This window comes from Cervus elaphus, chromosome 8 (assembly GCF_910594005.1).
Source record: "Cervus elaphus chromosome 8, mCerEla1.1, whole genome shotgun sequence".
NCBI lineage: Eukaryota > Metazoa > Chordata > Mammalia > Artiodactyla > Cervidae > Cervus > Cervus elaphus.
The window spans coordinates 43,652,116-43,670,239 of NC_057822.1; the positions used below are offsets into that span (position 1 = coordinate 43,652,116).

Genomic DNA, 18,124 nt, shown 5'->3' on the forward strand with positions numbered 1-18,124 from the left:
GAGTTGGACATGACTGAGCAACTGAATTGAACTGATAGCTTCTCTCCTCATCTGCCAATACAGTGTCTAACAAACTGGCTTGCAGGGAAATTAATCCTCAGGTTCCTGAGACCCAGCTGGAGCAGGATCTGTTTCCTTCATGGGCATCCGTTCATTTGTGAGGCTGTTGGGTGTGGGCCGGGGTAGAACTGCATGGAACTTAGTGGGGCTAAGTCCAGAGGTCCTGTGGGAAACCTAGAGGTGCTCAGAGGACCAACCATCCTAAAGAGGAGTTGTCAGCTTCTTGGCGGGAAGCTATAGCCTTTTGTTAGGGTCCAGGACAAGCAGCCTAATCTTTTTCTGGGTCTCAGATTCTTCCCATGTAAAAATGAGTAATAATAACAACTGTTACTATACTGTCACCTACAAATAAGGATTACATAATGTTGTCTATCTGGTGCCCATCACTAGGGCAGTGATTAGACTGGAGAAGCAAATGAAGTCATGTTGCCCAAGGCAGATGTTTTCAGCCCTCAGCGGGCAGTGAAAGTGTTAGTTGCTCAGTTGTGTCCAACTTTTTGCAACTCCATGGACTGTAGTTTGCTAGGCTCCTCTCTCCATGGAATTCTTTGAGCGAGATTACTGGAGTGGGTAGTCATTCCCTTCTCCAGGGGATCTTCCCAAGCCAGGGATCAAACCTGGATCTCTTGCATTGCAGGTGGATTCTTTATCATCTTACCACCAGGGAGGGAACTGTAAATGATGGGCAATGGGGAGAGGGCATGTCTCTCAGTAGAATGGGAGGCAGCTGTGACATCAACCCAGGTGGAGCAGAGTTGAAGCTTGAATTTTTAAGGAGACAATTACTGTCACAAGGGAAGGCATCCGGGGGTGGTCCGGGGTGGAACATCCCTCCTCCCAAGTTTATTCACTTGCTGACTGTGGCCATAAGAAGGACGATATCTATCCAGGCATCATGGTTGTCATTATCATTATCCAGATTTGGAGTGTGGTTTGCATACATCTATGTCCATGAATGCATTTGATCCTCAGAACAACCTATGAAGTTCACATTTCCAGATGAGAAAATGAGGCTCAGAGAGGTTGTTATTTGCCTCACTTGGCCACAGGGCTGGGTGAGAAAGGGGGATTTGGATTCTATTATTTTCTGAGTCCAGCAGTGCATCATGCTATCATGATGACAGACACCTCTAACATTGCTGAGGGCATGGGCTGCTTATGACCCTTCTAAACATTGCTGGGAGAAGTTGTCATCAATGTCTGATTTAACTTTCTGTCCATAAATGCGCAGGTCACCAAACCCCACTGCTGGTGAAAGAAAGTGCCAGCCCTGCTGTAGACTGAAAGTGTGTGTCCCAGCAAAATTCATATGCTGAAGCATAATTCCCAAAATTATGGTATTTGGAGGTGGAGCATTTGGGAGGTGATTAGGTCATGAGGGTGGAACCCTCTTGGGGGGATCAATGCCCTCATAAAACAGACCCAGGAAGGCGCTCAGTCCTCACCTCCTGGAGGTATTACTGGTGGGTGGATGTGACACACTCCTTCAACTGGACTCTGGGAGTCTGTAGAGACATCTTGGTAAGCCATACTAATATCAGTATTGATTCTGAAGAAGCAGTTCTTCTGTTTTCTAGGAAGGTGAATAATCATTATAATCTTTTCACAAACTCTCACCTTTAATTCAATATGTGAAATGGCCTCTGGGTAGACCTGGATTATGGATTATGACAATGGAACTGTGAGCTTCCATGGTGTTTTCAAAGATTCCCTCATAAATAGTTTCCTTCCTTCCTCCTCTTCCTCCTCTCTGAAGCCTTAGGGCTCCCTGAATTGTCAAGTTCTGTGACCATTTATTTGAACTTCTCCTCTGAGGAAACTGCTGTCCTAAACCTCACATGAGGCCACATGACTCAGACACATTACTGTCTCTGAGCACATTGTAATTTAATGGAAGATAATGTTTGTATGCCAAAGAATGTTCAAACTATCGCACAACCGCACTCATCTCACACGCTAGTAAAGTAATGCTCAAAATTCTCCAAGCCAGGCTTCAACAGTATATGAACCGTGAACTCCCAGATGTTCAAGCTGGTTTTAGAAAAGGCAGAGGAACCAGAGATCAAATTGCCAACATCCGCTGGATCATCAAAAAAGCAAGAGAGTTCCAGAAAAACATCTATTTCTGCTTTATTGACTATGCCAAAGCCTTTGACTGTGTAGATCACGACAAACTGTGGAAAATTCTGAAAGAGATGGGAATACCAGACCACCTGACCTGCCTCTTGAGAAACCTGTATGCAGGTCAGGAAGCAACAGTTAGAACTGGACATGGAACAGCAGACTGGTTCCAAATAGGAAAAGGAGCACGTCAAGGCTGTATATTGTCACCCTGCTTATTTAACTTACATGCAGAGTACATCATGAGAAACGCTGGGCTGGAAGAAGCACAAGCTGGAATCAAGATTGCCGGGAGAAATATCAATAACCTCAGATATGCAGAGGATACCACCCTTATGGCAGAAAGTGAAGAAGAACTAAAGAGCCTCTTGATGAAAGTGAAAGAGGAGAGTGAAAATGTTGGCTTAAAGCTCAACATTCTGAAAACTAAGATCATGGCATCTGGTCCCATCACTTCATGGCAAATAAATGGGGCAACAGTGGAAACAGTGACAAACTTGATTTTTTGGGGCTCCAAAATCACTGCAGATGGTGACTGCAACCATGAAATTAAAAGAGGCTTGCTCCTTGGAAGAAAAGTTATGACCAACCTGGAAGTATATTAAAAAGCAGAGACTTTACTTTGCCAACAAAGGTCCGGCTAGTCAAAGTTATGGTTTTTCCAGTGGTCATGTATGGATGTGAGAGTTGGACTATAAAGAAAGCTGAGCACCAAAGAATTGATGCTTTCAAACTGTGATGCTGGAGAAGACTCTTGATAGTCCCTTGGACAGCAAGGAGATTCATCCAGTCAAACCTAAAGGAAATCAGTCCTGAATATTCATTGGAAGGACTGATGCTGAAGCTAAAACTCTAATACTTTGGCTACCTGATGTGAAAAACTGACTCATTTGAAAATACCCTGATGCTGGGAAAGATTGAAGGCGTGAGGAAAAGGGGATGACAGAGGATGAGATGGTTGGATGGCATCACCAACTCGATGGACATGAGTTTGAGTAAACTCCGGGAGTTGGTGATGGACAGGGAGGCCTCGCGTGCTGCAGACCATAGGGTCACAAAGAGTTGGACACGACTGAGTGGCTGAACTGAATGTTTGTATGTTTATAAAATGGGATGACCATGTTGAATGTAGAAATTTGTTAATTAGATTTTCTTTAATTAAAAAAAAAGAGAGAGACCCCCCCCTCCCCAAGAACTCCTGTCCCCTTCTACCACATGAGGATGTAGTGAAAAGACCAGCAGCCATCTATGAACCAGGGATGGGTCCTCATCAGACACCAAATTTGCTGGAACCTTGATCTTGGACTTTCCAACCTCCAGGACTATGAGAAACAACTGTCTGTTGTTTATAAACCACCTGTCTATTTTGTTACAGCAGCCTGAATAGACCGAGACAAGCCCCCAGCCCCGATCATAACCCAGACTTACAGCTGAATGTGGGATGCATGGATTGCACTTGAACACATTTCCCCCAGTTTCACTACTGAACCTCAGGCTGCTGGGTTACTCTCACAAGATGACATGAAGGAGCTGGGTCTTTCTAATCTTGGCTCTTCTCTCCTACCAATTCCAGTGGTAGTCCAATTGGAGGTTTGTTCCTCCAGGAGTGGTCAGGAGAAAGATAAGTCCAAAGGAAAAAGACTTGTTTTAGATATTGGGAAAGAATGTTCTTTAAAAAATAGAAAATATGTCCTTTTCTCTTTTGTTTGAATTTGTTAAGGAGACATGAAAACCCAGAGGTGGTCATCACTCCTTATCCAGACCTCCAGAATTAGGAGGAATCAGCTAGATGAGGGTGGCAGGTAGAAAGAGTGATCAGATGCTCCGTGAAGGTGATGGAAGGACTCTGGTTTGCTGGAAGGGGTGCCTGCTAGCTCCACCTTGCCCCCAACCCCCTTTACGTTGGTTACCAGGTTAAGCAAGTGTTATTGACTCCCACACACTAGGAAACTGAGCTGTGGGCTCTGAACTCTCCGTCTGGGAGTGGATTTGAGCTCTTATCCTTCCAACAGGTCTTCCCTCCAACCAGAAAGAGAAAAACAAATATCATATATTAATGCATATATGTGGAATCTAGAAAAATGGTATAGATGAACCTATTTGCAAAGCAGAAATAGAGACACACACACAGAGTAAATGCATGAATACCAAGGGGGAAAGGAGGCGGGTGGGATGAATTGGGAGACTGGGGTTTATGTACCTACACTATTGATACTACATATAAAATAGATAACTAATGAGAACCTTCGATACAGCACGGGGAGCTCCACTCAGCGCTCTGTGGTGACCTAAATGTGAAGAAAATCCACAAAAAGGAGGGGATACACGTCTACATGTAGCTGATGCACTTTGGTGTACGGCAGAGGTTAACACAACGTTGTAAAACAACTACACTCCAGTGAAGGAGAGAGAGAGGGAAACCAATCATCTTGATTTAAAAAGAAAGTTTATTTTAAAAAGGTATTGAGATACTTGGGAGCCATTTGAAATGTCTGGGTATCTAAGGAATGTGCCTTTTCTGGAGAATTCAGCTGTTTTCAATATCTCTAAGAAGGATCGGGTAAGGGGTGGAAGAGGCTTACAAAGGGGTGGAAGAGGTTCACAAAGTTATCACAGATCTTGGAAATTTAAGGTAAATCTCATGCCATCACTTCTTTTCAACTTCCTCCTCAAACATTTTTACCAGGGTTGGTAAGAAGCTAAACTGGCTGATTTAGAGTTCAATTTCCATTTCTTTTCTTTTCTCTTTTTTTTTTACCCTATCTTTTCAGGCAGGCTTGTTAATGAGCAGGGGTGACTAAAAAACGCAGGCAGGATGTGGGAAGAAAAAAGGAGGAGCCCTGATAATCCACAAACTAGATAATTGGGCTGTGATTAATCAAGGGTAATATTTCAGCACTGCTTCTTTTAGGGGACATGCAGAGTGAACAGAGGGAAGAGTCGGCATCTAAAAGCCTTGAAGCCTTAATGAAAAAGAAATCTGGTCATCGGGGTGTTATGGAGTATGTGATATTATAAGTACTAAATTAAGGAAGACCTCGCAAGATTATTTACTCTAAGGAAGTATTAAGAAGGGTAGAACATTTGTTCATTTAAGAGCAAAACAACAACAAAATCCTATCAGTTTTGTAGACATTTCATAGACTTTTTTTTTCCGGTTTGGATTTCCAGTGTCATCCATTCTCCTCTTCCCTTTCCTAATGACACCCCCAGTTTCCTGTGGGGAATCAAGCTCCCCTTCTCAGCTGTGATTCCTCCCCCGGTGCTGTATAGGGAGCATGAAATCAGCTCTAAAACATCAGTGCAGAACAATTCTCCTGGCCTTGGCTGGCTTGCAGCCGGGAACGTCACCCTAGCCTGCCCATAAGGGCCAACCAGACTCAGTTTTGGGTACTGCCAGCCACTCTAGGGGTCATGAGAAGAGAAACTTCATATGGGTGGAGTCTGATGAAGAAACAGCTGAGAAATGGAGAGAAAAACAAAAGGCCTGGCTGCATTGCTTGAGGCACTAGAACAAGCCTCCCTAGAAACCAGTCCTCCCTCTAGACTTTTTCAGTTAAATGGAACCAATAAAATACCTTGATTATTTGAGACAGTTTGGATTGGGTTTTGTTATTTGTGACTGAAAACACCCTATGTGAAACAGTCAACAAGAGAAGACCAAACAGGACGCAAAGTCAGCCCCACTGGTGGGAGACAGAGACATCCAGTCAAAACTCAGCAGAGCCTTCCTGGCCCACACCTCCGCGACAGAGCAGCTGATGCAGCTGCAAGTCTTAGGCCCTGTGCTGGCCTCCCATAAAGCCTAATGTCATAGAATAAGTCCAGGTGAACTCTGGATCAAGTGTAGCAGGTGTGTTCCACTGGTCACAGCCTGTATCCCTAAACTGATCATTAGCCAGAACTCACCCTTGCTGGGCAGGCGTGAAAACCCATGTGCACCCCCAGGAAGGTGCCCTGAGTGCAAAACAGGGGCATTCCTTGTTCTGACAAGTCACCGACAAGGCCAGGTTTTGGCTCCTTCTTGGGAAAACAAAAGAACTCTCCTTGCAGACTGTGAGTGAGCCTTTGTGCCAACTGCCCTTGCCTGAGGTTGGCCGTGGGGTTTTCAGAGGGAAATGATAACACGACTTGTGTCGAAAACATCTGCTCCGGGCTTGTAAGCGGCCTGCGGCGGAAGGTCGCTTCTTTTCCTCCAGCACAGGACCTAACAACTGGGAGGTGCTGCCTAAGTGTTTAGTGAATGAATGAACGAACGAGCTCCTCGGAACTGTAGCCACAGCAACTGCTTCCCCCCATCTGTCGCTGTGGAGGATCCTTAGGAAAGGGCACAGAGGGCAGAGGAGTGGGAGCAAACTTCCCTGGGGAACTGCTGCTGGCGAGCTGTGACCTCGAACAAATGACCAGAGCTCAGTGCTCTTCACCAGAAGGTGGAGTCCTCACAGCTACCTCACCAGGCTGCTCTGAGGGTTAAATATGGTGCTCAACAAAGGCCAGTTCTCTTCCGCCACTCCTGCCCCACGCGTTCCCAGCATCGGCCAAAGAGGCACGGTGTTCACGCTGGGGTGTATCTGCCCAGAAGTGCGCTGAAACGCTTTTTTGTCTTTCAGGAATTTCTCTGCCATAAAAGGAGGCCCTGCCACTGGGGCATCCCCTACTTTTGGGAATGTTTGCAGTTTCCTGTTCCTGCTGAAACAAATGGCCACACATTAAGTGGCTTAAAATAAAATGAATTTATACTCTTACTGTACTTACCAGAGGCCAGAAGTCGGAAATCAATTTTATTGGGTTGAAACCAAGGTGTAAGCAGGGCTGGTCCCTCCTGGAGGCCCTAGAGGAGAATCTACTTTACCTTTTTGCTTTCCAGTGGGTGCCTTACTCCTTGGCCTGTGGCCCTTCCTCCATTTTTTTGGCCATTATTACGTGGCGTGTGGGATTTTAGTTCCCTGACTGGGGATTGAACTTGCACTCCCTGCAGTGGGACTGCGCAGTCTTAACTACTAGACCGCAGGGGAAGTCCCCTTCCTCCCTTTTCAAGAAGCATCACTCCGATCTCTGCTTCAGGCCTCGTATCACCCTCTCATCTTCCGTAGTCAAATCTCCCTCTATCTCCCTCTTAGAAGGACACTTGTGATGACATTCAGGACCCACCCAGATAATTCAGGGTAATCTCCCCATCTCAAGAGCCTCATTTCAATTGCATCAGCAGATTCCTTTTCACCAGGTAAGGGGATGTTTTCAGGTTCCAGGGATTAAGACCTAGATATCTTTGGGGGTCATCCTTCTGCCTATCACAGGAAGCAAGTCATGGGGAAGCCTGGTTGACCCAGGCCACTCTTGGGGGCCTGCTTCTCTCTGTCTTGGTGATGGCCACACCACTAGGGGAGAAAAAAGGCACTTCTTAAAGGGCTCCGTGGCTGCTCTGTGAGTTGTGTTTTTTTTGCTGGTGAATTCATCCTGCTGTCCATCATCATTTGTCAAAGGCAGTGGGCAATAAACGTCCTGGCCACATTCATCTTACCCCTCCCCACCCCCGGATGCCGGTCCACGAATGCCACCCCTACTGGCCCTGTGGCTCCCCCACACCCACTCGAAGTCTCTGAGGACACCTGGCTGTCGGCCTGGTTCCACTTCAGGTTACCAGTCCATCCTGAGAGGCAGGTCCGAGCTCTCTCCAAGGCTTGGAAAACACTGTTCTACTGGTTGGATGAGACTGGTGGTCTTTTGAGCCTGTGGTAGGTGTTCAAACTCCAGGAAGTCTTTCTGACACAGGTCTGGGGTGGGCTTCACAGAGCGTTCACTGGGCATTTGTGTCAGTGAAAACAAAGTGAAAACACAGGCCCTGCTTCGTGGGGTTTTGTTCTGCCAAGTCCTTCAGGCCACACAGCTCTGCCCCACCTCCCCGATTCACTGGGCTGGGGTGTTCTGACATTCAGCAAGAGCAGTACAGCTGGGACACAGGTGGTCAGAGAAATGGCTTCAGAGAGCCATCCTTTCTAGAAGGATGGGGAAAAAGAAAGTGAGAGAAAATTCTCCTCAAACTCTGCAGGAGGGAGATGGTTCTTGTCAGGGCCAGGATTAAATTGAGATGTTGCTCTGGCTGTTATTTCTGAGTGACTATATGGGCTGAGATATTAATTTTTAATAGCAAGAAGGATGTACATGTTATAACCACCTCTAAAAAAATAGATATAGGTAAGAACAATCCTAGGTGCTGGGAAATCACATTTTATATGTATTTCTCATGGATGAATACAATGTATTTGTCCAATGTTTTTATCCAATGTTCTCATCTAGACAGAAATGAACACATTTACTAATTCAGACTAATTGGGTGGGAGGCCTAAATGAGATGTCTGAGTTACTATTTTTAAAAAGAAATGCAGTTCTATTATTTTCAAGGACTTTGAGCAATGAAGCTAACAAGATGTTACCTAGGAGACATATTTACGGATTCATTCTTGAGTTATAAAAGCCTCTAATTTAGAATTCAGCTATCGGGAGGGCAACAACGGTGAGCTGAAGATATGTTGTTATGGCAGGTGGGGATGTATTGGGTGTTTTGACTCAGAGAAAACATTAACTCCTTTTGTGTTAATCTTCCTGGAAATCAGTGATGCAATTTAGGCACCACTGACCAGGCACACACACCTCATGCTCCAATTTTAATTCACAAAACAAGCCATGACATCTTAGAGCAGGAAAGATCTCTGCAGTCATCTGGTCAACTACCATCTCTTGATCCATGAAGAGTTTGAGGACCAGAATGGTGAGGTGATTTATCCAGCAGGAGAACCAGGACTGGGATGTGAATTTCCTGCTCCCAGGTCAATTTTCTTTCCTCTTTTACTGCTCCCTTCTTAGACTTCTATGGCCATGTTAGAGATGGGCTGATAGAGAAGAAAAGAGGAGGTACAGATTTAGAGAAAACCATGAATCATCTGAGTGTGATTTCTAACTGGATCGGGAGCGCATTACTGTTTGTGCTTGCTCTCTGCTGGGAAGCAGACCCTGGGACTCGGGAGTGAATACAGCAGCGATGCCATTTCTCCAGCTGCTTGCTCTGTGCCAGACATTTTTCTAAGCGCTTTACATGGATTAACTCATTTGATCCTTAAAATAGTCCCATGAAGTACATACTATTATTCATCCTATTACACCTGTGAAGAAACTGAGGCAAGGAGAGATTAAATAACTCACCTAAGACTGTTAGTGACTGAGCCAGGACTCACATTTAACCCATCTCAGAAAACTAAAAATAGAATTACCATATGAACCAGCAATCCCACTCCTGGGCATATATCCAGACAAAACTATCATTCAAAAAAAATACATGCACCCTTATTTCATAGCAGCACTATTCACAATAGCCAGGACATGGTAACAACCTAAGTGTCCATCAACAGAAGGATGGATAAAGAAGATATGGTACATTTATACAATGGAATACTACTCAGCCATAAAAAAAGAATGATATAATGCCATTTGCAGCAGCGTGGATGGACCGTGAGATTATCATACTAAGTGAAGCAAGTCAGAAAGAGAAAGACAAATACCATCTGATATTACTTATATGTAGAATCTAAAATATGACACAAATTCACAGATATATCTATGAAACAGAAACAGAATCATGGACATAGAGAATAGCCATGTGGTTGTCAAGGGGAGGGGAGTGGGAGATGGATGGATTAGGAGTTTGGGGTTAGCAGATGCAAACTGGTATATATAGAATGGATGAACAATAAGGTCTACTATAGTAGAGGGAACTATATTCAATATCCTGTGATAAACCATAACGGAAAAGAATATGGAAAAGAATGTATCTATATATTTATGTAACTGAGTCATTTTGCTGTACAGTGGTGATTATCACAACATTGTAAATCAACTATACTTCAATAAAAAAAAATCCAACTCATCTAATTGCATAGCCGTCTCCCACCTGGTACCACTCTGCTCTAACCATTGTGCTCTCTCCAGAGCCTCCCAGTAGGTGGCACAACATGCTGGCCCTTCCCCCATTGCAGGTCCAGGAAAGGCCTGGAGAGGCAGGAGCCACCTGAGTGCTTGCAAACAATCTTATCTGCTTTCTCTGGATTATTATCTTGTTATCATTATAGTGCATGAGTATTTCTATATGTCTGCTTGTGAGAAAGGTTGGGAGACACTGATCTATTATGTACCATAGTCTCGTCGGTGGTTCAATTTGTTTCTATATCATTCACGCTGTCTGGTTAGTGCAGGATAAAATAGAGCCACAAGTTCAGCCCCAAAGGTTGGCAATTCAGTCCCCGACTTGCTCCTCAGGGAGCTGTCTCACAAGAATGAGGGAGGGAGGGCCAGAGTGTGTCTGGATCTGTGTAAACCATCACCTCCCAGGACGGGAGGTGTACCCTCCTGGGTACAGATCAGCCTCCTCATCTGTACTTATGAAAGGCAGGAACTTCCAATCCATGGAGGACAAAGCATAAAGTCAGGGTCACAGAGCGCCTTTTATTTCTCTCTTTGTTGGGTGTTATTTCCATTAAAAAAAAAAACTTTTCTACCTGTCATGCAGGGTCACCTGCATTTTGAACTGGTGTTGCGATGATATATTCTTTGAAGGAGAACTACCTGTTCTGGAGATGTCAAGGTTAGAGGAGTCAGCAATTATGAGCTTATGAGATAATGACATGTGTGTTTAGTGTGATGGTAAATTATATTGTAGGAAAAAACTTTAAGATTTGGAGTAAACTCTTTTCCCATATAAACTTACTGCCTCAGGAGAACTGTGGTTAAAATGATAAATTACCAGGAAACTTCAAATTGCCCCTAGAGAGCCAAAATAGAAGTACAAGAAGAATCATTGTTGAAATCATCCCAAATTAGAAGTAACAATTATTCAATTAAAAATAAGTGAGTTACGCTTTTTATTTATATGGTGTCTTCTAGCAGTTGTTGGCCATAAGGCTCCAAGGGAAATTTAGTAATCCTAAACTTCAGTTTCCTCATCTCCATGATGGGTATGCTACCCTACCCAGCAGCTAAACAACTTGCTACAAATCTCCAAAGCAGCAGCATCCTCTGTTCTTTTGAATGAATCTATTTTAGCGGTCTTCTTGGTCAGACAGTTCTAATGTCTACCCTATCTCTTTGCGTCATGACATAAACCCACAACTTCTTGCCTTGTCCTAGGAAAATGACAGACACAGCTAACTCTTCACATTCTTAGAGAGTATGTGGTAGGTCAACCCCTAGCCTCCACCTCCCCTAACCCCCGACCCTAGCTACCAAGACAGCGAGGGCTTACTGCCCATGGCTTCTATTTGGGGAGAGAGTTGTCTCCATGCCCTCTCCAAACCCAGCTCACAGTGGAGTTCCAGGGTCCACACCCAGATATAATGCGGTGGAAGACAGGGTGGTCTCCATGGGTTCTACCTGTCTCCATGATTCACTGTTCCATCTGCAGATGGCCAGTGCCGAGTAACGTGGGAGAATACACTTGTGGCTACTTCACTCCACAAACACCCGGGAGGTAGGAGGTCTGCAGGAAGGAGTAGAAGAGACACCCTTCTGAAAGGGCAGGACTGGTCCAGATACCACAGCATGCTAGCCTGGGATCTTGGGCACCTCAAGCAGAACTTTGGAACCTCTCTGTATCCTTATCTGTGTAGGGGAAAATGGCACCTACATCACACAGCCTCACAGGGTGTTAACATCAGAGATGTGCACGTCATTGAAAAGCTCACGGTTCCCTCAGCTCAGCCCAGAAAGGTTAAATTGGTACTCTTTGGCTACAGCCACTCAGCCAGAGCTCAGTTCTGAGTCTAGCTGGGGGAGAAGATGGAATTAAATCTAGTATAGAGTGATCCAATTATTGGGCTATGCTTTATTGAGTTAAAGATTGCTGTTTCTTTTTTTTTTTTTTGGCCACACTGCTTGCTGTTCCCAGACTAGGGATCGAACGAACCCAGGACCCCAGTGGGGTAGTGTGGAGTCCTAATCCCTGAACCATCAAGGAATTCCTGCTGACAGCTTTATAATTGTGTGATATCTTCCCTTCATTTCATGTGGTCATAGCCTCAATGTGTGTAACAAGTCTTCCACAGAGAAGGAAAAGCAATCACCTAGAGGGTTATTGTAACTCCCTCAGCATAAGACCAGAAAGTAAGTCCTTTGTGTTAAGACCAGTCAATAGAAGACCCTCATCCAAATACAAATATTTACCTTGGGAAGGGTAAACTATTGACAGCTACTTCTGCATTGTCACAGGTAAATTGGTTAATTTCCTAGCAGATGGCCCTGGAGAGATGGGACGTGTTGTCTCGGAGAGGGGATGGGTATGATTGCCTCCTTTCATGGCAGGGTGCTGAGCAACAGGGAGTTTGCGGTGGAAGAAAGCGCACTGAACTTCAGTCTTGGGTCTGACGCTTGTACCACGTGTGACTTCGAGCGCCTTGCTTAGAGAGGTCTAAGCCTTCACTTTCTCTTCTGAAAATAGTATGGATGCACAAACACCCAACAAAACAGCTTTGAGAATGGAGAAGTGGGATGTGGGTGTGTGTGCTTCATAAGCCAGGAAGGGAAATGCAAACGCTGGTTGTTGGCATGACTATGGTCTCCATCTGGTTTGGATATGGGGTCAGCATGGAGAGAAGTACAAATCATAAGCCAGTTACTTTGCTAGGGACCCTGGATGTGTCAGGCATGGTATGTGTGTGTGGAGGAGGGGCCAGGCTCTGTGAAAGGCATCAGCCACCGAGAGCAACATAACTGTAATGGCTTCCATTATGGAGCCCCTACTGGGTGCCAGGCATTACTTTGAGCCCTCATAACAACCCTGATATGATTGTTTTTTTGATGAAGTGACTAGCTCAGAGAGGGAAAGTAGTGGTCCAAGGTCACACAGCTAATGAAGGCTGAAGCTAAGACTCAAACCGAGGCTGGGTGAACTCCAAGGCTCATGCCCTTAGCACTCCCTCCTCCTACGTCTCTCTCTATTTTCAGATCTTGTGCTCCTCAAACCTTCCTCAGGGCAGCTTGGGTTTACACAGGATAGGGGCAGATCCCAGCACTGTTCCAACTCCGTCAACAGAGGCAGCAACATGGCCCTGAAATCAAACGGGTTCCCTGGATATTCACTGGGCAGGCTGGAGCTCCCAAGTGAGAAGTAACCATCCATGCTTGATGTTACCCCAAAGCGCCTGTTCCTCATTTGGGGCATTAGTGGTTGTAACAGAAGTAGTAATATTTCAACAACACTGGTGATTAGTTACAGAAGGAGCCAAGTGGCAGCTCATCTCCATGTAAAAAGTGCTGCGGGCCTGTGAGGGCCCCTAGCCTGTGCTCCCCGTGTCAACAGGGTGCATATTCCCTGCCTGGTGCCCAGCTGGCAGAGCAGAGCCTCGTGACACAGACCCCTTCTAACTCACAGAGTTCCTAATGAGCCTTCAGGACAGAAGAAAAATGGAAGAAAGCAACAGGAAAACAGCAGCAAGCAAACCAGGGGGGTGTAGAATTCCAGCCCCCCAACCCCCCCGCAAGAGGGGAGTAACCCTTTGTGCATGCAGGGACGGTCCCAGCTCACCATCTCCCCACAGAGAAGAGTGTGGCGATGGAGTCGGAAGGAGACAAACAAGCCTGAAGGTCCAAACACCTATTTTTAAATTCTGGGGTCTTAGTCCAGCCTTAATTGGATGTCACTTGCTTGTTAACGCAGGTGCTGGGCTGGGCGTGTGTGACTTGGGAAGAGGAATGGGGGGCGATCTGTTTCCATCACATAATCCTTCATCCACAGGAAATGGAGGGACTGCTGGCTTCCTCCCGAGGCCTCTTGGACCAGAAGGCTGGCTTTGGAGGCGTGCACTTTCACACCCTAGGCGTCTACCATCAGGGAACCGTGGGGCAGACGGGAAGGAAAACATCCCGCCAGTGGCTGGGCTTGCCTCCTGCTCTGTGGGAGGGGTGGGATCAGAGGCCTGGCCAGGACACGGAGGGGTGTTACTGTGTGGCAGAGCCAGGAACATATGTGGGTGAAGTGGACGCAGTTTAATTTAGCAAAGGAAGTGTCATAACTGTCTCTTTAGTAACCACAAGGTACAAACTCTGGGAAAAATGACTGCACGTCTTATTTAAAGATATATATACACACACACACACACATACCCATGAGTCTGAATAATGCAAACAAGATTCTTTTTTTGCTTCATGCTTAGATTTTTGACCTACAAATCACTGTTCGTGTTTAAGTTTCTTTTGAAGGCACCCATTTAACCTCAAGATTAAAACAATATTCTGCCTTTATTTCCCCAATTTTGAAGCTCCCTAGGTCAAGGCTATGGTTTTCCCAGTGGTCATGTATGGATGTGAGAGTTGGACTGTGAGGAAAGATGAGAGCCAAAAAATTGATGCTTTTGAACTGTGGTGTTGGAGAAGACCCTTGAGAGTCCCTTGGACTGCAAGGAGATGCAACCAGTCCATCCTAAAGGAGATCAGTCCTGGGTGTTCATTGGAAGGACTGATGCTGAAGCTGAAACTCCAATACTTTGGCCACCTAATGCGAAGAGTTGACTCATTGGAAAAGACCCTGATGCTGGGAGGGATTGGGGGCAGGAGGAGAAGGGGGCGACAGAAGATGAGATGGCTGGATGGTATCACCGACTCGACGGACTTGGGTTTGAGTAAACTCCGGGAGTTAGTGATGGACAGGGAGGCCTGGCGAGCTGCGATTCATGGGGTCGCAAAGAGTCGGACACGACTGAGCGACTGAACTGAACTGAACTGATCTCTTCTCTTAAACCTTGATCATGTCCGGGCTACAGTTTCTGTACATTTCTGCCTGTGGAGAAAGATCTCAGATCAACCAAGTGACTTTATTGATCTAATAGACACTATCAGGTCTACGACCTGTCCGTGAAGAAGGATGCCTGTATTATAATAAGGTGTTCCCTATGCTCCTAGTGAAAAGATAAAGTGCCCGAAGTCAACACTGAGATGGCCAGAAGTCTGGGAAGATCTGAGCTTCCTTCTCTCAACCAGGGTGCTTGCTCTATGTCATTCTTAGAGACTACCTACATTTAACCTCTTTTCTGTTCTTGTATATTATATCATTAATGCCAATTGCTAACATTATTGAGTGTTTTCCTGAGCTAGGCACTGTGATAAATTGGTAACATTTCCCCTATATGTCTTCCTGTTAAGCTGGTATTCTTCTCCCATTTTTCAGATGAGGAAATAGGGGCTCAGAGGCACTGACTGCCTCAGAGGCCCATAGCTCATAGTTGGTGAGGCCTGTGCTTGAGCCTCCACAGCTCTTTTCTTCAAATCCTATGCACTTTTTACTGCGTAAATAACTGTCTTCAGCAACCTGTAAAACAGGTGTGGTCATGGAACTCAGTTCAATGTTATGTGGTAGGCTGGATGGGAGGGGAGTTTGGGGGAGAATGAATACATGTATATGTATGGCTGAGTGCCTTTAAGTTCACCTGAAACTATCACAACATTGTTAATTGGCTATACTCAATATAAAATAAAAAGTAAAAAAAAACCCAAAACAGATGTTATCATCCTGTTGCCAACAGAGAAATTGAGGCTGACGGAATGCAAGCGATTTGCCACTTTCCCAAAGTTTTGCCACTGGGAAATAGCAAAGCTGGAACTTGAGTGTTTCGACTCCAAATTCAGGGCTTTTCCTCTGACCCTTGCAGCAGCCCTGGGTTGCTGGTAAATTCAGAAAGGACAGAAAGCCGAGTTCCTGGTTCCTCCAGGGTCCCTTGCCTCAGCCTGTCACTATCTAAAAGCTCTGGATTCAGGTGTTTAGGTCTTCTTAGGCCTTGGGCTGAGCAAGCTAAGTCATGTGACCCTCCAAGGCCTCTTTCATCAAAACCACTTTCCAGTGCAATTTAACCAAAAGCGTCCTCACCTGGGTTTGGCTACATTATTTCTCAGGGTCCCTCTTGGGTTCTTCCCATGAAGATCCCCCTTCAAAGTCTCACTTCTACAGGAGGCCTTCTTTCTGTCTCTGGCTCAGGTTACTCTACTTATGGGCTTCCATGGTGTCTCAGTGGTAAAGACTCTGCCTGCAATGCAGGAGACTATGCAGGTTCCCTGGGTTGGGAAGATCCTCTGGAGAAGGGACCAGCAAACCACTCCAGCATTCTTTCTTTTTTTTAGCTGCAAAAAGCTTTATTGTTTCCATTTGGTCCAAGGCTTGAGAGAGGGCTCCAGGATGTTAAAAAAGCTGCCTAGTGGCTGCAGAGAGGGGCTTCAGGCAGCCCTGATGTTCGGTGGGTTCTTCAAAGGCCACTGGTCTCCAGAAGCTCCTAGTCCTGCTTGAGGGTGAGCCTCTGGAAGAGATACTCGCCCAACCCAGCCTGGGGACCAGCCAGCCTGCGGAGGTTGGTCAGGTGGTCACCCATCTTCTTGATGAGTTTCACTTCCTCATCTAGGAAGTGGTTCTCCAGGAAATCACAGATGTGGGGGTCTCCGCGGGCAGAAGCCAGGCCATGCAGATCCAACAGGGCTTGATTCAGGTTCTTCTCTATGAGAAGGGCGGCTTCCATAGCGTCCTGGGTTTTACCCCACTCATCTTGAGATGGCTTCTGCACGTCCAGGAAGAGGGCGCGGCTGCCACGCTGGTTTTTCAGTTTCAAGAGAAGCTCCGCGCCCTCGCGCTTCTCCTTGGCCAACTCGCGAAAAAAGTGACCCACACCCTCCAGAGCCACATCATCGCGGTCGAAATAGAAGCCCAGAGAGAGGAAGGTGTAGGAGGCCCGCAGTTACATGTTAACCAGGCGGTTGACGGCGGCCTCCACATCGGTAGAATAATTCTGACGAATCTGGGAGCTCATGATTGGTCGGTAATAAGGAGTTAAAAAATGGTGGCTGGTCCCGGTGATCGCGGACAGCTGAGTGGCTGACTCCGGAGGTTGCGACTGGAAAAAAGGTTGGCGGGTAGTCGGAGGCTGGAGCAAGGGGCGTCCCTGGGTCTGTTCCGTCCAAGCACTGTTGAAGCAAGAGACAGATCCGCGGGGTTGCGGAGCGCACTTCCCACTCCAGTATTCTTGCCTGGAAAATCCCGTGGACAGAGGAGCCTGGTGGGCTACAGTCTATAGCAAAGAGTCGGACACAGCTGAAGTGACTGAGCACACACGCTACTTAAAACCTTCTTGTCTGTTGAATTGACTGTTTTCTCCTTCACTTTTCTGCCCTGGGTCCATGAGAAGAATGCTAGAATCCAGATGTGGCTTCTCTAGATTATGAAAACTCCCAGCACTCCTGGGAGGCTCCCCCATCAATGAGGAAGTTGAACACCCAATAGATCCTTCCCCTGCTTCAGGCCCAGCCCCCACTCCTGTTGCTCCCACTTTGGGTTCAGCATCCTGGAAAAGGTTCAGGGTGGTGATGGAGTTAATGCAATCCCATCGGAACCTGTGAGGAAGAGCTTGGCACTAGTATAAACCTCCCCACTGCCAGGGCGGCCCTGTTCTCCATCATCTTCTGCTCCCTCTTCCCAATAAAATGACCCATTTAAACCAGGTTTTTCTTATTAACAAGCTTCCTACTAAATGGCTTCAGCTGTGCTTGCTGATTTATAGGGCTTAGGAAGGCCTGCTCAGCTGTGCCCCTCCCTGTTGGTCAAGGGCCTGAATCATCTTGTCCTGGTGACACGGGGAGGGCAGAAGCCGCCTTCCAAGTGGCAACTCCAGAAAGGGCTTCTTTCCATCTTAATATTTTAATTTTGGAAATGCTGAACACACGAGATTAGAGAAAATAATATAATGGAACCCCTTGAACCATCAGCTTGCCAATCTTGTTTGATTTGCTTCTCCCTGCTTCCCAAACTAACCCCACCAGCTAGATTATTTTAACTTGAATCCCAAACATTTTATCATTCCACTCATTTCAGTATATTTTCTAAGAGATAAAGACTCTCTGTCCTTTTAACATAACCACAATGCCA

At 46.1% G+C, this 18,124-nt stretch overlaps 1 pseudogene across 1 annotated transcript; it reads right to left on the reverse strand.

Moving 5' to 3' along the window:
• Positions 1-16,325: 16,325 nt before the first annotated feature.
• On the reverse strand, positions 16,326-17,205 carry LOC122698955 (annotated as a pseudogene). Its single transcript, XR_006342464.1, has one exon. The product of XR_006342464.1 is annotated as a ferritin light chain-like (transcript).
• Between the last annotated feature and the right edge of the window lie 919 nt (positions 17,206-18,124).